Genomic DNA, 17340 nt, shown 5'->3' with positions numbered 1-17340 from the left:
TCTGTGTAACATTGGTAGTTTGCAATATGTCTTCACTGTTCACATACTGTAGAATTTGACTTCTAAGTCATTCTTTCTGGAACAGATATTCCTGAAATGAATATTATTCAGGACTGACACCAAGAAAAGGCAAACAGTTTGTATTAGTTTGTGTTCCAACAGGAGATACACTTCTTGCTTGATAAAATATTATTCATTTAAAAATTATGTTGCTCTAGTGTCTTGAAAGATGCTTATTAGATGAAACTGTTACACATTCTCTATGTCTTGTTATATTACTCTATAAATATAGTCTTAATATAGTCATAACTATGGCATAAATTGTCTTAAAATAGGAATTGATGTTGATGAATTGTGATTTATTTAACTTTCTCATACATTGACTGCACATTATACTAAACATCTAATTGACTGAATTTGTGATTTATTTAACTTTCTCATATATTAAATAAATTTGTGATTTATTTAACTTTCTCATACATTGACTGCACATTATACTAAACATCTAGTCCACTGAATTTGCGGAGACTCAGTGACCACACAACCTTATAGTAATGTACTCTTTACTATGCCTCAGAATAGTACAGAGCATCCAGCATCTGCTTCCTCTCTTTTCTCTATTTTTACACCAACATCACCTTGGTTGCTAAAGTTTTAAAGTTCTGTCTATTGTGCACTACCTATCTATTTGTTCATTTTTACACCAGTATTGCCTTGTCTTGATTACTGGAGTTTTAAAGTATTTCTTGTCTTGGTATCTGAAAGTATATGTTCTCTGAATTTTCAAAATATATTTGTAGTTGTTGATGGCCCTTTATTTTATTCATTTATTTATATGCAGTGTTGAGAATTGAACCCAGTGCCTCACACATATGAGGCAAGTGCTCTACCACTGAGCCACAACCCCAGCCCATATCCTCTGACTTTGTTCCCTTTTTCCTCATGATTGCCTCACCTACTCCAGGTTCTTCATATTTTCTATATACTTTGCAACCAGGGGAGGGAGGGGAAGGAAGGGGGGAAGAGGGTAGGAAAGAGGGTGGAATGAGTCAGACATCATATTACCCTAAGTATATGTATGATGACATGAATGGTGTAAAAATACTTTGTGTACAACCAGTGACTTGAAAAATTGTGCTCTAAAAATGTAATATGAAATGGACTGTATTCTGCCATCGTATATAAACAAATAGGAATAAATAATTAATTTAATACAAAAGAAAATGGTTTGCTTGCTGTAATTTGTATTATATTGAACCTTGACATTAGAAATATAGTGATAAATGTTGGAATGGTAGGCATCATAATGCTATTGAATTTCAATCCATGCACATGGAATGAACTTTTCAAAGGTCTCCTTTTATTTCACTTAGCAATCCTGTACAGTTTTCTAAATGATAACATCTACTAGTATTAAAGGACTTATATTTAGATACTCATTTTCGTGCCCTTGGGAATAGTATTTGTTCAATTATCATTTTCTGATCATTTCTTGCTAAAATATAGAAATATCATTGAATTTTCCATCTCCTCATCATGCTTTTGTATGAAAAGAATTCACATCTCTGTGCCAAATGTGGACCTGTGTGGTGATACTGGCATAAAGGATTTTGTGTTTTACTAAAGCTTTTGTTTTTGCTTTTTCTTATTTCCTTTATTTTTAATAAAAACATAAATACTCATAAATGTGGAACACTTTTAGTAATACTAAGAAGGAAATCAGTCAGAAAATATCTCATTCCTCAAACAGACGAGCAGGAGGAGCTTGCTTTGTTCTGAGAAGCTCAGAACCTGTTTCCTGACAGGTGAGCAAACTCTCTTGTACAGGTTCTTAATTGTATTTTTGGTTTTAAAGTTTTTCATCATTTTATTTGGGATAAAAATAATGTCAACTAAATGTCAACAATTATCAACTAGTATCTGTGTTATTTGACATGTGCAATTGTCAGACTCAAAGAATACCTTTTGAGGTCACTGATGAGGAAAAATTTCCTATATCGGTTTTTGTTAATTCATTATTTCATAGAGCAAATATTTCTGGAGTATCTATAAAATGTTAGGGATCATGTTTGATATTGGGAATAAAATGATAAACAAAGCTAGACAAGATCTCTAGTGTTATGATACTTTCATGGTTCGGAGTATAGGCATCAATGAAATAAACATGCAAGAAATATATAAAAGTGCCTTTGTCTGAAATACTGTGGTATTCAAGGGCAGGCATTCAAGCAAGGGAAAATCTTCCAAACAACTCCTATACCTTATCCTACACAAGAATGCTATAAGAACATCCTTTCTGCTAGCCAGCTTTATGGAAAAATAGAATAAAGAATTAGAGAGTTTTAAAAGAATGCTCTTTATATGGAGTTTATGCAACTTTTTTCTGTTAACCCTGAGAAGCAATGAGTACATGGTTTGAACTTGTGTTATCCAAAGGAAGAATTTTCAGACAGCAATTATCATTCTTGTCTTTGCCTTTTCATGACAGGTCTCTTACTATTCTCTACTTGCTGGAGACATTTTACTCCTTGCTTTTTTCCTGCTCCAGTTCTCTACAACATTTCTGTTTGGGGGAAAGCAGTGAAAGAATTCCTCACATTATTCTTCTTGCTTACCCCAGGAGATCTGCTAATGCACTTGGAGATCCTGGATCAAACCAAATACATATGGGATCTAGAATGTAGATTTCACTAAAAGTCTAACTTAGTTCAGGAGAAGTTCCTTCCTAATACCAAGTCCCTTGAACTGAGCAACGCTGTATCTTCTTTGTAAGAAATTCCTCTTCACTTATAATTCTTGTCCAATCAACTACCAATATTTATATGGGCATACCTAGCTCTTTTTGCTCTTAATATTTGTTAGATATCATTACAAATGTCTCCTAGGCATTTATCTATAAAATCTTATAAGACCTTTGAGATTAGATGCTAATATTTCCACTGCACACATTCAAAAATTAGGGATGAGAAAAAGGGAGCAACTTAACAAATCAGATAGCTCTGAAGGGCTAAGCTAGGTTTAAACTCAGGCTTTTAGGCTTCTAAGGTTGGCACTACCATGCACTTCACTGCTCAAGATTAGTTTTCCCATCTGCATAAAACACTACAAACAACTGACTGACTTCTCGTCAAGCTCTTTGGTCCTCAGACTCTTCCTATTTATATTTAGCAATGATCCAGAAAAGAAAGAGGAATATGAGTTACATATTAAAAAATTGGTGTTGCTATAGGGAGCTCTAAAATGTGCCCTAAGTTTTAAAACGACACAAAGGAGACTCCTAACTCAGATTAAGTAGAGTTACCCACAATTGTACTAAATCCCCTAAAGTCATAGAGATGTGAGCCCTGGAATCATGACAACAACAGCAATCATAGCAATCATTTCAGTTCTGTTGTGGGGAAGGAAAAGAAGGGGTGATAAGAAAGGCGTTATGGAATAATATTTAAACATGCTAGAAAGGAAACTGAACAACTTGAAATTTTTGCTTTTTGCATTTTAGTTAAAACGTCAGAATAAAAATTCTAAGAGGGAAAAGTAGCAAAAAGCATTGGAAAAGTATTTGGTTGCTATGAATGAATTTGTCTCCTCCACATAACTTACATGGGAGAGAAGGGGTTTGAAGTGGGATATTTTTTTTTATTGGTTGTTAAAAACCTTACAAAGCTCTTGACATATCATATTTCAAACATTAGTTTCAAGTGAGTTATGAACTCCCATTTTTACCCCAAATACAGCTTGCAGAATCACATCGGTTACACATTCACATTTTTACATAATGCCATACTAGTAACTGTTGTATTCTGCTACCTTTCCTAGCCTCTTCTATCCCCCCTCCCCCCATCTTCTCTTTCTATCCCATCTACTGTAATTCATTTCTCTCCTTGTTTTTTCTTCCAATTCCCCTCACAACCTCTTTTATGTAGTTTTTTATAACAATGAAGGTCTCTTTCCATTTCCATGCAATTCCCCTATTTAAGCATGCTAAAAGGATGGAGACTGGTCTGTTTCAGGTCTCATGAGAATTGCATCTTTGTGTTGATTAGGCCTCCAAGCTTAACACTTCTAGTCTCTTTTGATCCAGCTGAGGCAGATGTATCAATCATCCAGACCTTTTAACACATACCTGTGAATGCAATCCTCACATCTTGAAGTTCCTCTCTCAATTTTAGTGGAGAGCTTCAGCTAGCTTAGGCCCTTTGGTAAAGTAAGATAAGCTTGGATTCAGAAGACAGAGGATTCAATACCCTAATTTTTCTTGTCTAGTAAAATACACCAAACAAAGAAAAAATCTTTCTCACAAGGATATAGTTATAATTACATGGGTCAATATATGTAAAAAGTGTTTTAACCATATTTATTTTCATCATTAAAAATATTTAGAGATTGGATCTGATATTGTTTATTTATTTATTTATTTGTTTATTTATTTATTTATTGTTGGTTGTTCAAAACATTACATAGTTCTTGATATATCATATTTCACATTTTGATTCAAGTGGGTTATGAACTCCCATTTTACCCCTTATACAGCTTGCAGAATCACATCAGTTACACTTCCATTGATTTACATATTGATATACTCATGTCTGTTGTATTCTGCTGCCTTTCCTATCCTCTACTATCCCCCCTCCCCTCCCCTCCCCTCCCCTCCCCTCTTCTCTCTCTACCCCCACTACTGTAATTCATTCCTCCCCCTTGTATTATTTTTCCCTTTCCCCTCACTTCCTCTTGTATGTAATTTTGTATAACCCTGAGGGTCTCCTTCCATTTCCATGCAATTTCCCTTCTCTCTCCCTTTCCCTCCCACCTCTCCTCCTTGTTTAATGATGGTCTTCTTCTCGTGCTCTTCTTCCCTAGTCTGTTCTTAGTTACTCTCCTTATATCAAAGAAGACATTTGGCATTTGTTTTTTAGGGCTTGGCTTGATATTGTTTATTTAGCTCAAACAAAATATTCCTGCCCCAAACAATTTCATATGAGCTGGAAAGATCATGTTACATATAAAATAAGATGTTTCTAAATGTTAATGCATATATTACATATACAAAAAGTTCTCTTCTTTGGACAGAGTGTCATGGCCTTCAATATAGACTGAACTAACATCTTGATTACAGTTTCATCATTTAATGTGTGACCTTAGAAACTGGGGAAGCAAAGATAATAATAGAATCAAAATCATGACTACTTAAGGAATTAAATGCAATAAAGCAACCTAATACTTAGCATAATGGTTATCAGTAAATGTGGTTGGTTCGATACACATACACACACACATCAAATATACTATTGTTATTTATTTTGCTTTCATAACTTGTGAAAGTTATGTTAGATTGGGCACCCTTGTAGTAAAAGTTTTCCTTTTGCTGAGATATTTTTGATAACCCCTCTGGGTAGAAGACCAATGCTTTAGGGCAGGTAAAAGCAGCCCAAGTTTTAGGGAAAGAGAACTCTTTAGCAAAATACACATAACAATTTGTGAGGTAAGGGAAGGAAGATGGAGAAAAAAAACAAGACAGAAAATATAACGTGACTTATCTCTTTGAAGCTCCAAATCAGTAGTCAACCCTCCCAAGAGCAACTCTTCATTGTTGTAGACACGTTTGTGGGAGAGAGACTGCAAGTGTGCATGTATATTTGTGTCCCTGGGTTCTAGCTCCTGGAAGAAATGAAGCTATCAGGTCATCTGGGTAGAGAAGGGCATAGTTGCCATCTGTGTTACCTCCTTAGTGTTTGAGTTTCCATTAAGTGGTAGAGTTCTGGCCCTGGGTAATGCAATTGGTGATGAAAATCTTGATTACTAATTTTAGACCATAATTGCAAATAACCTTGGCATTCCAATTTAATTATCTTCAAGATCTTCATATGTAAAACACCAGTAATTCTATTTAGCAGATGCTCACAAAAACCACTGGGGGTTACCGATCAAAACACGTGTACTTATTGAACTATATAACAGAAATGCCACAGCTTGCAGCAGTCAGGTTTATGAGAAAAATTGGATCAACTCCTTGGCATTTTATAAAGCCTAAGTGTAGCCAGGATAATTATACATGCCCTTTAAAAACTCTCTCATGAAAGAAGTCATCATGGTTTTTATTGACTCTTTATAGAAATACATGAAACAAAGCAAAGACAAATTCCATCTTAGTTTCCATTATTTTCTGTTTCCCTTCTTCACATCAATTTTCTTACCTGACAATTTTCTCTTCCTTTATTTTACCTCTTTCTACAAAATTGCCTTGGTCTCTTTCCATCTTAAAAAAAATTCATTGGTCACTCTTCTAATCTTAGTGGCTTGGGAAGCTGAGGCAGGAGGGTCACAAGTTCAAAGCTGGCCTCAGCAACTTAGAAAGGCCCTAAGCAACTTAGCAAGGTCCTGTCTTAAAATAAACAATAAAAAGGGCTGGCAATGTGGCTCAGTGGCTAAGCACCCTTGGATTCAGTCCCTGGTACCAAAAAAAAAAAAAAAAAAAAAAAACAATCATGTGAAAATAGTTTGCTTTGCTCCTCTGGTATCCATTGACTGAAAATCTGGTAGGGCCAAGTCCCGTGAGTGATACAAGGATGACTCAGATTTGACTCAGTCTTTGCAGTGACCCTGTTTTTTTGTGTCTGGCACCCTCTCTTCTTTGGGGAAATGACCTTTCAGGATACAGAGTGGGCCTTTGATAATGGCTGGAGTCAAGGGTAGGCTGGAGCCAACCAAGGTCAGACAGAGTTATTTTTAGTGATTTGCAAAGACAGAAAAATAAAGAATTATTTTCTACTGCAGTTGTTAATTGAGGATGATGTGAGCCTGAACTTGTTGATAGTCATCTTGCCTGCCAAGTGGATTTCATGCAAAATGAATTCAAGTCACAAATTTCATTACTAAAGTGTCTACTCCTCTCTCACTTCCTTGGAATATTTGGCAATAAATTCCTTTTAAGCTTAAGCTACTTTGAATTGGCTTTCTGTCACTGGCAATCCAGTGTGCTAAGGAAGACGGTCTTCTAAAGGCTTACAGTCTAATAAGAGAATACATCTGGAGTGGCAGTTGGCCTGGGGTGACCAAGTTGAACTGTATAGGGATTTCCACTCATGATTAAAAGCAACAACAACATTGCAACAATGGGTTAACTATGGCCCAAACTGCATTTCAACTTTAGTTTCCAAAGATTCAAAGGAAATCACCAGCTTTAGTGGTGGTACTAAAGCCATGTGCATTGGATGCAGGGAATTAAGTTGAAAACTATTCTACAGCAATCTCACCCAAACAATGATTTCTATTAGACTCCCTCAACCATTATAAAGAAGCACATGACTTAGGCAAAAAAACATCAGACAGTGAACTACAATAGTGTGGCAGCTATATGCACAGAATGTTAGGCTCCTAGCCCTTCAGTCCATCTGTATTGCCATCCTAAAGATTTGTCTGTCTACATTTCACCCCAGCTGCATTAATTTGCTAGTAGTTTTGTACTAAAGTCCCATGAGCCATTAACATCTGCCTTTAGACTCTTATCTACAATATGCACAAATCATATCAAATTATCAAACATCACATATCTACTTATTAGGCTTTTTTGTATTGAAAATACTTTTTTAATTTTATAGTAGGTATAAAATAATATTTAATATTATTTTGTAATAATAAATAGCAAGAGATACTCTTTTAAATTCAGTGGAAGAAAGAAAGAATAAAATCAGATAACATATGATGAGTTTGCAGTACAAAAATGCTTATTGATAAAAGTGTCCAATTTTAATTTTTTTTTCTTCTCCAGAGTTGAGCTTTCTACTTTATAATTGGCACATCATCTCATACAGCATTGTAATGGATAGAGAAACATGCTACAAGTAGTAAATAAACTGTGAAGCATGTCCAACTAAAACAGTATGTATTTTCAGTATGACCAAAGAAATAGAGCACAAAGAACATAAATTGACCCAACTGCATTTGGAAAACTAAAACACAAAAATGATAGATATTAAGTCACTAGTGAAAAGGTGGGCTTTTAAAAAATGTTGGAAAAACTGTACAGCCACCTTGAAAAAGAAAAAAAGTTAATCAATCTCTTAAACCATTAACAAAAACAAAGTCCAAATGTAAGAGAAAGGTAAATGTAAAATGTAAAAATATAAATATAAAAATGTGAAACTAGTTAAAAAAATATGCATGTAGACACAAGATTTTGAACTGATTCAAAATCCAGAGGCAATAAAAGACATACATTTGACTATGTAAACCCAAAAGAACTTTTATATGTAAAAATCATTCAAAACAGTCAAAAGATAAATAAGTAAGAAAAAACATATGCAATATATATTATAAACAACTTACAAAAAATAGATGTGAAAAAAACAAAAACTCTATGTGCACAGATATGTGCACAGAACTTTTTAAATTTGTTCTTAAAAAACTAAGAAAATATATTATGGTCATAATCAAGAGAAATATAAATTAAAACTATACTGATTGAAGAATATGGGAAAATAAACACTCATATATTTATGAGAATGAAAACAATTCTACAAAGCATATGCAAGGAAATTTGTCTATATCTAAGAAAACTTGTATGTGTTTACCTTTGATTCAGAAATCTCATTTCTGGGAATTTATCCCAAAGATACACATACAAAAATATTTGGTGTATATATAAAGATACAATCATTCCATAATTGCTTATAGTGCAAAATATTGATGGCTACCCCAACGTTTGAACATAGAATTGTTGAATAAACTAAGGTACTCACGCACAGTTGAACATGATTAAATTGTAAAAACAAATAAAGACTTTCTCTTTGAACTGATATGGAATCATTGCCAGTAAATATTAAAGAATAATTTTTAAAATTTTTATATTTGTTCTAATTAGGTATGTATGATAGCAGAATGCATTTCAATTCATTGTACACAAATGGAGCACAACTTTTCAGTTCTCTGGTTGTACACGATGTGGAATCACACCATATATCCAGTCATACATGTCCCTAAGGCGATTATGTCCATCTCATTCCACCATCTTCCCTGCCCCCATGACCTCTCCTCACCCTTCTCTCCCCTTTGCCCAGCTGAAGTTTGTCCATTCTTCCCATGCCCCATTGTGGATCAGCATCCACTCACAGAAGTATGGAAAAAGAAAAAAACAAACAGATAAAAAGACGGAACAGGGAAAGGTGAGGAGGAAATGTAGAGATGGATTACAGCAGAGGGTACCAGTGGTTATTCAGAATTACTGTGGAAATTATGTGAAACAAGGAGTAAGACAGAGACAAGGAAAGGGCAATGAGGATCTGGATATAGTCGGAGGAGGAACTAATGAATTAAAAGTTACTCCCATGTGGTCTAATCAGTTAGTTCTCAGGCATCTGAAACAAGAAGGGACACTGCGACCAGTCCATCTTCCTTTAGTGCTTTCATATAATTTGTTTGGATAGTTTCCCGAAATAAAGACTACAAAAGAACACTCCTTAATGCTCTGTGGAGGGGAAGGGGTCTTTACACATTTAATTCAATTCCTTGCTCTCTTATATGAAGTTTACCTGAACCAAACAATTGACCAGGGGAATTTTTCTTTACAGGAAATTTAAAAAACAGGACTTAAACATCATTGTTTGAAATCAATAATGAAATACTGAATCTGGATGCTAAGCACTGGATGCTGCAGAGACAGTGTTGCTTGGTGCAACTTGGTCACTTCAACATCACCAAAGGAAGAAATCCCTTGTATTTGTGTCCTGATGGAAACTACACCTCACCCTTCATGAACTCTGCTTGCCAAAGCAGAACTTGAATTCAATATAATCTCCATTAACTAAAACTGGCTACAAGTTCATAGTGAATACAGCGGAAATGACACCATAGAATGCAATAAGCAGTCAAAATTATGAGGATACAGGACAAGGGTCTTTAGCAAACACATTGTGAAATAATGCCAAAAAAAGGAGGCACTATGAATTATGTTAGGTTTAACCTATATATCAAAAAATTGTAATGGCTGGACTTGATTTGAATCTTGATTAATAAAGAAACAGAAAAAGACTTTGAAAAACATGGGAAAATTTGAACATGGACTAGTAAGTTAATAATATTAAATTTGTTTTTACATTGTTATGTAGAAAAAACTTATTGTTTAGATTTAGGTATAAAATATAAATAAAAATTATTTATATTTTATACCTAAATAAAATATAAATAATTTAATACCTAAATAAAATATAAATAATAAAATATAATCACTATAGTGTGTGTGTTTATAGTTTATATAGGAAGAGAATGTTGATGTGAGAAGACATCAGATTTGTAGTTAGCAGTCTTGCAAAACTTGTGCAGTTTCTCCATGTGTAAAATTTGATCTTACCGATCAGGTTTAACATAAATACAGCTACTGCATTGGGATGTTATAAACAGCCCAATGAGAATATATTTGGAAGATTTTTGCAGAAAATTATTAAGAGGATGGGAGACATGAAGCTAATGAAGTTAAATTAGTATTATCATGAAGTAGATTTGGTAAGTTAAGATTCATGCTGTTAATTCCTAGAATGAAAACTTGGATTTCTCTTATTTGCTAGAGATGACAAACACTTTTTCATATATTTGTTGATTGATTGTATAATCTCTTCTTAGAAGTGTCTGTTCAGGTCCTTGGCCCACTTGTTGATTGGGTTATTTGTTTTATTGTTGCTTAGCTTTTTGAGTTCTTTATATACCCTAGAGATTAGTGCTCTATCTGATGGGTGAGGGGTAAAAATTTGCTCCCAGGATGTAGGTTCTCTGTTCACCTCACAGATTGTTTCTTTTGCTGAGAAGAAACTTTTTAGTTTGAGTCCATCCCATTTATTGATTCTTGGTTTTAATTCTTGTGCTGTAGGAGTCTTATTAAGGAAGTTGGGAACTAATCCCACATGATGAAGATTAGGGCCTACTTTTCCTTTTATAGATGCAGAGTCTCTGGTTTAATTCCTAGGTCCTTGATCCACTTTGAGTTTTGTGTATGGTGAGAGATAGGGGTTTAATTTCATTTTGTTGCATATGGATTTCCAGTTTTCCTAGCACCATTTGTTGAAGATGCTATCTTTTCTCCAATACATGTTTTTGGCACCTTTGTCTAATATAAGATAATTGTAATTTTGTGGGTTAGTCTCTGTGTCCTTCATTCTGTACCAATGGTCTTCCATTCTGTTTTGGTGCAATACCATGCTGTTTTTGTTACTATTGCTCTGTAGTATAGTTTAAGGTCTGGTATAGTGATGCCACCTTCTTCACTCTCCACCAACAAATAAGAAATAAAGAATCAGGCTTTATCCCAGGAATGCAAGATTGTTTTCACATATTAAAGGCCATTAATGAGTATACAATGTTAATAGATTAAAAAACTAAAATCACATGATCCTTTTAAGAAAAGCCAAATGAGCTTTACATAAAACCCAACACCAATTAATAATAAAAATTCTCAACAAATTAGGAATATAAGGAGACTTCTTCAGTCTGAACTTTCAACAAACCTACATCATTCTTACTGTTAAAGACTGAGTTCCTTCAAGATGGGGAATGAGGCAGGATGTTAGATCACTTTTATTCAGCATTGTAGCATATAGTACAAGGAGAAAGAAAGAAAGGGAGGGATGAAGGCAAGGAAGGAAGAAAAGAGGAAATATGAAGCCTCCTTATTTGAAAGGAGAAGGTTAAACTATTTGTATTCAGAGAAGACATGATCCTCTATGTAGAAAATAAATTCATCAAGCTCACAAGATAAAAATCAATACAGAAAATTTATTACAATGGAAAATTTTAAAAATGGAATTAAGTAAAAATCACATTCACAATAGCATCAAAAGGAATAAAATACCTGAAAATAAGTTTAACAAAGTAGAGAAAAACCTGATATACTTAAAACTAAAATATTATTGAGAGAAGATAAAGATAATCTAAGTAAACAGAGAGACATTTCTGGTTAATTGTATAGCTACCAATATATTTGAAGATAGTATTTCCCATCACTGATTTCTCAGTCTCTTTCCTTATTTTCCTTTTCTATAAATGAATTTGATGCCTATCAAAATTTAAACATTTCCATTTTTTTTGCATAAGATATCTGTTTTCCCAGTACCATTTGTTCTAAAGAATATTCATTCACTCTGAATTTCCTTGACTTCTTGTTTAAAATCAATTGACCATAAATGAAATGGTTTATTTCAGTATTCACTTTTCTATTCCATTAATCTCTTGGCTTAATAATACACTAATCATTGTCTTGATTAATGTGCCTTTTAAGTAAATCCTGAAATCATGCAGTTCAGGTTCTCCAACCTTGCTGGGTTTATTTTCAAGATGTTTTTGACTCTTCTAATTTTTCGCATTTTCACATAAATTGTCTCTGCTTAAAATTTTTTATAAAAAGACTGTTGACACTGAAGATAAAGAAGACTGCTGGGAATTTTTGCATAAATCACACTGGGAGCTGGGTATCATATAATTTTGATTTAATTATGTTCCAAAGAATATAAGTTCTTTTTTTCTGTTTGCATTCAAATTCATCATAGATTTTCTTTCATCTTTAATTAGATTAATTTCATATTTGACTACCCAACCCAGAACCCTCCCAACTTATGCCTTTGTTTATTATATCGATACTTGAGCTGAGAAGAGAATATAATATAGTCTTAGATATTTTAGGTTTAATTTTAGGTTGTGATCTGTCCTTGCATGTGAAGTACTTCCAGATTTTGCCTACCATGCAACACCATCCATGGTCTAACTATTTTCTCTCACCTCTACAATGCCTGTCCATTTAGGGCAGGTCTCCATATGCAGACCAGTTACCTGGTCTTAGATGTAGAAGCTGCAGTGGTGTTCTTATTTCCTATAAATGTATCTCTCTCTCTCTCTCTCTCTCTCTCTCTCTCTCTCTCTCTCTCTCTCTCTCTCTCTCTTCTCTCTCATGCTGTTTATCAGATCTTCCTTTCTCCCTTCAGTTTTACTAATTCCGTAGAAAACTATGGTTTTTATTTTATAATGTTCTTCTTATTGTTACCATGGTAATAAAGTTATTTTGCAACTTTCTACAACATAACCAGGAGTGGAAGACCATGTTGAAACATCTAAGGTAAACAATGAAGTATGAATGACTCAAAAAATACAGGGGACAAGGTAATACTAAAGAATAGCTAATTAATCTAAAAGTATGAAAAAAAGGCATAAAAGAAATAAAAGGAAAGGAAAAGCAAATTAGATGGTAATATATATATTGTATAAACTGAAATGTATAATTATCTAAACTGATGTAAGTAGATAAACTGCTTTAATGAAAAATCATATATTGGCAGATTTTATAAGAAAAGAAACCCAAATATATGCTACTTACATGAACAAAAAGATGAAGGCCACAAATGCAAGATGAAAGAAAACAGCCTGAATAAACTGTATACCTAATAACACATTCTGAAAACCTTACAGATTTTACAAGGAGAAATAGACAAATGAAGAAATAGATAATGGCAATGAAGATTTTTAAAAGACACCCTAGTAAAAAAGGATGATTAGGAAAAAAAAAAAAAAACAAATAAAGAACAGAGCATATAAACTACATCACTAACAAACTTGACTATGACCTCTAATGATAAAATACACATTATTTTCAAATGCACATGTAACATTACCAAAATTCACCATATGCTAAGCCATAAAGCAATTCTCCACTGGTATACAAGAATTGATATCTTAAATTATGTATTTGGTGCAGTGGAATTGAGCTAAAGTAAATCAAAATAAAGTTTCACAGAGTCATTTGAAACTTAAGCGAAAAACACAACCCATGGATCAAAGTAATCATAGCCACGGGAACCAGAAAGTGTTTTGAACTGAACAATAATGGTAGCATGATGAAGTATGTGGCTTAAAACTCTTCCTGGAGATGTTATTATATTAAACGTTTGTGTTAGAAGAGAAAAATGGTTAAAAATAATGTCCTCCATCCCTTCATTATAAAATTAAAAACAGAAGAACAAAATAACCCAAAGAAGTAGAAGAAAGCAAATAAAAATCATGAGAAGATAAGAAATGAGATGGGAAGGGAAATTCGAGACAAAAAAGAAAGTCAAAATTTTGTCTTTGTTCAAATAAAATTGTTTAACTCTTATGAGGACTGCTCAAGAAAAAGAAAATAAAAAGGCATGAATAATTATTATTAGAATTAAAAGGACAATGTTGAAGTCAGAAAGACAGTGAGATGTGAGTTTAAAGTGATATTGTCATATTTTATATTATTAACAACAGTGTGCCAAAATGTATACACAAATTGGTGAAATGGACCACTTTCTATAATTTATAAAACACAGAAATCCATAATAACTGTAAATAATTCTAAAATTAATAAAGGAAATTAATTTAAAACTTCTCACAGAAACAAAATAGTACTTTTCCAAAAATTAAACAAAACAAAAACAAACAAACAAAAAAGCCTCTAGGCCCAAATGACAGTACTGATAAACACTTAAGGAAGGAATAATACCAAGATTACATCAATTCACAAAGAAAGTAAAAGAGGAAACATGCCCATTTTCTTGTACAAGGCCAGCAGAATCTTCATATTAAATCTGGGCCTTCAAGATTGAAAATTTTAGGCCAGTCTTATTCATGAACACAGATAATCCTACTCCAAGTATTAGCAAACTTAGTGTGATAATACACAAATAAGTCAGTGCCTCCTAACCAGTTGAGTTTACTAAAAATACAATGTTATTTAAAAATCAATTTGGAAAATAATAGATTTGCCATTATAATAAAGAGCCAACTTAAAATAATTTAAATGGATAATAAATAAAGTTCAAACATGACATTTGGTAAGATTCAACATCAATTCATAATAGAAACCCTTAAGTAATTAAGATAATGCTCAATGATGAAGCTGTGATAAAACTCTAAGATAAGGAAATAGATGACAATGTCTATTATCACCATTTCAATTTAGTAGTACTGAAGATCCTAGTTGCCTTGATCAGGCCAGGAAAAGAGAGAGAAGATAAAAAAGACGGCAAAATTAAAAAAGGCATTGCTTATAGATGAACTGATTGTGTATTAGAATACCTCCCTCCCCCCACCAAAAAAACTACAGATAATCTGTTAAAATTACTTAGTGAATTAATAAAAAATAAGTGTAAAATACAAGATCAAATATCATTTGTATATATACACATGAAGATAACTTTGAAAATGGAGTATACTATGTATACAACCAGAGATATGAAAAAATTGTGCTCTATATATGGAATAAGAATTGTAATGCATTCTGCTGTTATATAAACATAAAATAAATAAATAAAATAGAAGAAATGTCAATGGAAAAAAATAGATAAATAATTGAGAAATTTAAAAAAAGAAAATATATCAATTTTCCTATAAAGACAATCTTGAAAATGAAGTATAGAAATTTACTACTTACAAAGGCCACACTGTCTTGTGAGAATTAATCTTTCACGAAAACTAAGAAGTTTTCATGTCTTTTTGGTCTATAGTGGGTCATGCAGAAGAAGATTAATTCAGAATCTGGTAAGATCCTGTATCTAGAGTTTCACTATTTAATTTAATAGTTTCCAGTATATTTTACCAGATTTTTAAATGTTTAATTCTTTCTTGCATCCTAACACCTCAGTGAAGACCGTTTCTCCTTCTTTAACACATCTTAGAACTCACTTTTGTTAGAATTAGTAAATTCTCTCAGTTTTTGTAACTAAAACTTTCTTTTTGTGGGGGTGTACTGGGGATTGAACTCTAGGGCACTTGACCACAAAGCCACATTCTCAGTCCTATTTTTTTTTTTTTTTTTTTGGTGACGCTGGGGACTGAACCCAGGACTTTGTGCACAGGAGGCAAGCACTCTATCAGTTGAGCTATATCACCAGGCCCCTAAAACTTTCTTTACTTCACACTTGTACTTGAAATATATTTTTGTCAAGTATGAAAATTTTAAAAAGCCAGATTTTTTTACACATCTTTTTATATTGTTCCATTTTCTTTCAGCTTTCATTACTTCTGTAGACAAGTCTGATATTACTGCCGTGGTTGCTACTTTTATAGAACTTGTCTCTCTCTTCTAGTTTCTGAATTTTCTTTTTGATTTTGGTCTTCTGAAATTTCTCTTAGATGTGCCCAGATGAGGATTTTTCACTCATTAGAGGATATATACCCTTATGAGGGCCTTGGGTTTGTGTAAATTAAAACCACAAAAGATGACTTTCTGTATAGCTATGTTGGCAAAAATGTGAAAGTAGCACAGTTGCAAGTGTTAATGAGGATGTGAGGCAATGTGTTAAGGATGTTTTTGTTGAAAGAACCGATTCAGAACCAGTTTGTCATTTTCTAGTAAAATTGAAGATATGCATTTTCTCTAGTAGGAGCAGTTGTATCTTCTACATAGATGGTCTAAAGAAGCTGTCATACATATACATATATGCATACATCCATACTCCTGTTTGGATATAAAAGGGATATCATAAAAAACAGGAATATTTATAAAAGTATTGCTTATAGTAGGAACAACTTGTTAACATGAAAGTGAATAAATAAATTATGTCATGGTTATACTTCAGTGAAAATAAGAAAACAAAACAATTAGCATTTAAGAATAAATCTCAAAATGTTAGAATCAGCCAAAAAAATCAAAACATAATAAATATACACAGCATGTGATTCCATTTCAAGTTTAAAAATGAGTGAAATTACTTTGGGATGAACACATACAAAGATGAACACATGTGTTTGAAGGCAAACAAAATTCTAGAGACTAGCAATGTTTTCAGAGGTTGAAGAGTGTGAGTGTATGAGTTAGTTGAACATGTGAGGGATCTTTAATGGGGTTGGTAATATTCAATATTTTATTCTTGATACTATCACTATTAAAATATGAAAGGTTATACAGTTGTGTTATATGTGTGCTAGCTTTATAACTTATTAAGCTAGATACAAGTATTTTATATGTTTTTTAAATGTATCTTATAATAATAAAGAATACTTTCTTTCTTTTCTTTTTCTTTTTTTTCTTTCTTTTTTTTTTTTTTGTACTGGGGATTGAATCCAGGGATATTTAACCAATGAGGAACAGCCTTTTATTGTTTATTTTGAGCCAGGATCTCACTAAGTCTTTAGGGCCTCATTAAGTTGCTGAGGCTTGCTTTGAACTTGTGATCCTCCTGCCTCAGCCTCTGAGCCTCTGGGATTACAGGCATGTGCTGCCATACCTGGTTTGAAGTGGTGGCACTTTCTAAAAAGGCAGTTTTAATAAGTGAGTTTTAAAAATGGTTGAAACCAATCTCACCATAATTGAGTTTATGTCTATAATAAGAGATAGAATATTGAAGA

This window comes from Ictidomys tridecemlineatus, chromosome 9 (assembly GCF_052094955.1).
Source record: "Ictidomys tridecemlineatus isolate mIctTri1 chromosome 9, mIctTri1.hap1, whole genome shotgun sequence".
NCBI classification, from domain to species: domain Eukaryota; kingdom Metazoa; phylum Chordata; class Mammalia; order Rodentia; family Sciuridae; genus Ictidomys; species Ictidomys tridecemlineatus.
This window is presented reverse-complemented; position numbering follows the sequence as displayed.